The sequence below is a fragment of the Chelonoidis abingdonii genome, chromosome 14 (assembly GCF_003597395.2).
Source record: "Chelonoidis abingdonii isolate Lonesome George chromosome 14, CheloAbing_2.0, whole genome shotgun sequence".
Taxonomy (NCBI): Eukaryota; Metazoa; Chordata; order Testudines; family Testudinidae; genus Chelonoidis; species Chelonoidis abingdonii.
In genome coordinates this window covers 34,933,158-34,939,222 of record NC_133782.1, presented here as the reverse complement: position 1 = coordinate 34,939,222, position 6,065 = coordinate 34,933,158, and the positions used below count along the sequence as shown (strand labels likewise).

The 6,065-nt window shown below is 41.8% G+C and overlaps 1 pseudogene; it reads left to right on the top strand.

The window, feature by feature from the left end:
- Window positions 1-3,087: 3,087 nt before the first annotated feature.
- Window positions 3,088-3,905, top strand: LOC116822003 (olfactory receptor 11A1-like; annotated as a pseudogene).
- The last annotated feature ends 2,160 nt before the right edge of the window (window positions 3,906-6,065 follow it).

Below are 6,065 nucleotides of genomic sequence, written 5' to 3'. Positions count from 1 at the left end.
ATCAAGGAAAAGCTTGTCCTTTTATGCTGATGATTAAAGGTTAATCTGATCATTCCTAGGTAAAACTGTGACGGTCTTAGGGAGAAAAACACTGTGATATTAGGACGATGAGTACCCTGAAATCTCTCAGGCAAACAGTTTGCTTGTTCATTTCCTTCTGTCCATCATTCCCCATTCTCTCCATGATATGTCTCATTACTGCTCCTTACACTGCTGAACTGAGACTCTAGAGACAGTGACTGATAGTATTGCAATACAGAATCTGCCTGTCAGCAAGAAACATAATTGAAGGGATGGAAAGCAAGGCTGAGGAAACTGGGTATGTTTAGTTTGGAAAAGAGGAGATAAAGTGGGTACATGATAGAAGTCTTCAAATACTTGATAGGCTGCCAGAAAAAAGATGGAGAAAGTTGTTATCTGTCACTACAAAGGGCAGGACAGGAGGCATTGGGTTCAAAGTGTAGCATAGCAGATTTATATCAGTGGTTTTTAACCTGAGGGCTGCAGACTTCTCGGTGTCCACAGACCATGCCTAAGATTTCCTAACAGCTCCATACCTCTATATGATATTTATATATAGATAGATATAGATATATTTAGGGATCCACAAACAAAAAATGTATGAAAACCACTGATTTAGATTAAATCTCAGGGGGAAAAAAATTCCTAACTGTATGACTAGTAGGACAATGGAATAAAATGCCTGTGGAGAGCTTGGAGTCTCTTTCCCTGGAGGTTTTCAAAACAGAGACTGGGTAGTCACTGATGGGATAAGAGTGAGAAGGATCTGTGGAGTCTGGTCGGGGTGTTCCCTTTGTGCATGGGGCAGAGTCATTTTCCCATCTGTGCTGTTTGTCAGTGTCACTGCCTAGTCTCAAGCATTAGAATGATGCCATCACATTCACATCCCTTTCTCAGGAAACTCATATACATGAACCTCACCACCATCAAAGAAAATTTAAGGGGCATATTGGAAAGGCAACTCAACATGTGATGCTATGGCACAAAAGGCTAATGCAATCTTATGATGTATAAATGGAGAAGAGTTGAGAAGGATGAGATTTTGTCTCTCTGCCAAGCATTGGTGAGACTGAAATGCATCCAGTTCTGGTCTATGTGCACACTAAAAAAAGAATGTTGAAAAAATTGGAGAGAGTGTAGAAAAGACCCACAATAATATGGTGGGACTGGAGAAAATGCCTTACAATGAGTGAAGGAGCTCAAACTGCTTAATTTATAAGAACTAAGGTTGAGAGGCAAGTTGAATATAGTCAGTGAGTACCTTCTTGGAAATAAAATGCATGGTATTAAGGGGCTATTAAATCCAGCAGAGAAAGGCAAAACAAGAACCCATGGCTGGAAGATGAAGCCAAAGCAATTCAGTTTAGAAATAAGGTGCATGTTATGAAAAGTGGGAAGGGTTAACCATTGGAAGAAAGTGTCACAGGAAGGCATGGATTATCTCCCTCGATGTCTTCAAAATCAAAAACAGCTGCTGTCCTAACTAGACTGTCCATTCTTGAATCTTTCTACACCCCTTTCAAGTGAGAAGACCATGCTTTCTCTTCTCTTTGGTTGGATCTCAGGATCTCACCCTTCTCCTAATCCCCAGGTTAACACCTCTTTGGTACTAGCTATGTTACCCCAGCTGGTCTATCTGGAGTTTTGCTCTATTATAGTTTTACCTTCATGAGTCTGCTACAGAAAGAGTTTGCAGTGACACAGAATTAACTTCTTCAGTACAAAGTGTTATTTATATGCCCAAGGGAACACAGCATTCAGGAAAATGGGTTAAAACAACCAAGTGTCCTAGACAGCTCATGTTTTACCTGCTCTTAACTTCTCTCTCCTCAGCTCAGGTTCTTCCAGATGCAACTTCTGAGTCTGAGGGATAGTTTGCCTCCCCAGAGAAACTCTGTCTTTGGGCAGGTCTACACTACCACGTATGTCACTCAGGGGTGTGAAAAAGAGACCCCTGTGCAAAGCAAATTATAGTAATTGAAGCACTGTCCAGCCCAGGCCTATGTCAGCAGGAGACACTTTCCCATGAACATAGCTTCTGCCTCTGGTGGAAGAGGCATAATTATGTTGATGGGAGAGTGTTCTCCTGTCAGAGCATCTTCACCAGATGCACGGCAGCAGCGAGCTGCATCGGTGCAGCTGCACTGCTGTAGTGCTTCTAGTTTAGACCGGCCCTGTGCCTCACAGTGAATCCTTCACTTGGCCAGTGTCTTTTGATCTGCCTCTTCCCCCCTTTAGTGAAAAAACCCTGGCAACTTTGGTATCTAATGACCTGGTTAATTGAGAATGAGAGTTTCCTGCAATGCTCCTTATCTTTGTAATTTTTTTTCCCTTTAATGTTATGTTCCTCTTACAACCTCTTTTAATCTTACCGCATAGCAAGCAATTCATCATAAATTATCAGATAGAGATATGCACAGAACTGTTATATAATAATGCCAGTATTTCCAGGTTTGTTACATATGCTTAACTCAGCCACATGCTTAACTCAGTGCAGGGGTTATTGCAGAAGAGCTATGGCTCATGTTATCCAGAGGCTCAGAATAGGTGATTATAGGATTCCCTTCTGGATGTACTTCAAACATATATTCCCTAGGTCAAAGAGGAATGAATTGAAGGAAATGCTATGGCTTACAATATACTGTCTTGTCTGACTTTCACATCTATACATCTATGAAAAAGAGGTAAGTCAGAAGAAGGATACGCTTTTGGAGCTTGCAAATGGGGAATCTCCATTCCAAAACACTTTGTACAGTATGTGATTAAACCAATGTCTTGGCTTTTGAACATTTATAAATCATTCTCTCTTTATGCAGTTTGAACTTTTCTACAATCAACTAAATAGAAATCTGATTTCAATTGTACTTCAATCTCTTTCAACACTCACTACTTGTTATCTATTAATAGATAAATTTCATGGAAAATTGGGGAAGACAGAATCTATATTCAGCTCATGGAGAAAGGAATAATCAAACATATGTTACAGAATTCAGTCTCCTAGGATTTGGAAATCTCTCTGAACTGCACATTCTTCTTCTCCTTCTGTTTCTAATGATCTACATTGTGACTGTAGCTGGGAACATGCTTATCGTGGTTCTAGTTGTGGCTGATCATCACCTTCATATCCCCATGTACTTCTACCTGGGGAACTTGTCCTGCCTGGAGACCTGCTATAGCTCCACCATCCTGCACAGGATGCTGGCCAGTCTCCTGACTGGGGACACAACCATTTCTGTTAGTGGCTGCATCACTCAATTTTATTTCTTTGGTGTGCTTGCAGCAAGTGAATGCTATCTTTTATCCACGATGTCCTATGACCGGTATTTAGCAATATGCAAACCACTACACTATACGGTTCTTATGAATGGCAGAATCTGCCTGCAGTTAGCAGCTGTGTCCTGGATGGGTGGATTTATGACAATAACCATAGTAACATGTTTAATGTCACAGTTACATTTCTGTGGCCCTATTGAAATAGACCATTTCCTTTGTGATTTCATCCCAGTGATTAAACTCTCCTGCAGTGACACCAGCCTGATCACACTGGTGTCATTTATATTATCCTTCATAGGCACCCTACCCCCATTTCTATTAACCCTGACATCCTATGTTTTTATCATCTCCACCATCCTGAGAATCCCGTCCACCAGTGGGAGAAGAAAAGCATTTCCACTTGTTCCTCTCACCTCATTGTGGTTACAATTTTCTATGGGACCCTGATTATTGTGTATGTGTTACCAGACAGTGAGACACTGAGAGAACTCAACAAAGTGTTCTCTCTCTTCTACAAAGTCTTAACTCCCATGGTCAATCCTCTCGTCTACAGCCTGAGAAACAAAGAGGTCCAATGTGCCCTAAGAAAATTAATTGTGTACAGAAATTGAGAAAAGGAGTCATTCCTTTACCTTAAAGGTAGAGCTGTGTTGTGCAGTTCCAAAGATCTCATTTGTGAAGTTGACCTCAGTGGGAGTTAAGCACGTATCCTGCTTGAAGGCTTTTGAAAGTCTCAGTTATGCCTTTATGCATCTTCAGGTCTCTATGTCCCACATCCACAAAGGAATTTAGGTATCTAACGCCCAAATACAGGCTGCTACTGTGACTCAGATGGTGCCTATCTCTATAGGTGAGCTATCACTAGACACCTCAATATATGCTGTAAAAGTCCCCTTAGCTGGGCAACTCTCTCAAAACTCAACCCTAACACAACCCTTAAAGCAGATGAAGTCAGGCATTGTGGTGCCTGTGACAGCTGTGGTGATTTCCTGCATTATGCTTGATGGCCCTTATGGAATTAAGTTACAATGAATTAAGAGGAAGTGTCTTTGGAGCTCATTGATTTGAAAATGCATATGTGTTGGTATTAATATAATCTGTATGAATCTTATCTAGGAGACATGACTGCAGTAACCTTGGGAAATTGTTTGAGGTTCAAAGGACAATTTGAAACAAAGGGATCAAATGAGAATGAACCGTTAGTTGAATAGATTTCCTAAGATATGCTGGGGAGGAGGCAAATGCAAATGACCCACTCTCAACCAGATCTTTAGAAGCTTTTTCCTGGGGAGGGGATCTTTGACTACATATTATGTATACCCAGGATCCAGAGGCCCAACAACATGAAGAAGCGACTCTCAGAGTCATGGTGGGGGAGGGTCTGTTTCTGAACAACAGGTGCTTGTAGGCAGAGGAAAACCCCAGTGTGAGATTTGAAGAGCTGTTTGACAGTGAGAGCCCAAGATTGGTGTTAGGGTGGTCTCTGGAAGGTGTTTTAGCATCTGTATAGGATCTTCCATTGTGTTAAGCTTTTCCCTGTGATGCTTTTACCTTGAGAATAAATGAGCTTTGATCCGAAGGATTGTGCGGTAACAACTGCGTCAGTTACACTGTTTCTCATCTCTGAGGAGAAAGCTAATGTGGCCTGCAAGGGCAGCGTGGCTTAAGAACATAAGAACATAAGAACGGCCATACTAGGTCAGACCAAAGGTCCAGCTAGCCCAGTATCTGTCTACCGACAGTGGACAATGCCAGGTGCCCCAGAGAGAGTGAACCTAACAGGCAATGATCAAGTGATCTCTCTCCTGCCATCCATCTTCATCCTCTGACGCACAGAGGCTACGGACACCATTCTTTACCCATCCTGGCTAATAGCCATTTATGGACTTAAGCACCATGAATTTATCCAGTTCTCTTTTAAACACTGTTATAGTCCTAGCCTCCTCAGGTAAGGAGTTAACACAAGTTGACTGTGCCCTGCAGAAGAACAATTCCTTTTATTTGTTTTAAACCGCTGCCTTTAATTTCATTTGTAACCCCTAGTCTTGGTATCATGGAATAAGTAAATAACTTTTCCTATCCACTTTTCATATCTTCAATGATTTATACTATCATATCCCCCCTTAGTCTCCTCTTTTCCAAGCTGAAGAGTCCTAGCCTCTTTAATCTTTCCTCATATGGGACCCTCTCCAAACCCCTAATCATTTTAGTTGCCCTTTTCTGAACCTTTTCTAGTGCTAGAATATCTTTTTTGAGGTGAGGAGACCATATCTGTACACAGTATTTGAGATGTAGGCGTACCATGGATTTACATAAGGGGAATAATATATTCTCAGTCTTATTCTCTATCCTCTTTTTAATGATTCCTAACATCCTGCACACATATGCCACCCGTCCACAGGGCAGGTAATCATACATGCTACACTCAGTGCAATAAACTGGATAGCACCCACTCTGCTGCTGGGCTTCTGCCTGCATTGTCTCCTAGTCCTCTAGCTTACTGGGAAACTCAGAGCTATGCAGCCTGCAAAAGCCCTGGTCAGGAGAAAGAGAGCTGTGTGTCTCTGACCAAGAGAGGTGATACCTAGAAGGTGAGCACCTTTGGCTGGCAATAAAGGGGGGGATACAGGTGCAGTTGTCCTGAACTGTGACACTGTTCATATCTAAAATGTGTTGCTGTTTTTTCTGTTCGTATCACCTAATAACAAAAAATAACCTCCCACATTGACCAATGAATTTGCTCCATGTGCTGAGATGAGGAGACTTGGGTT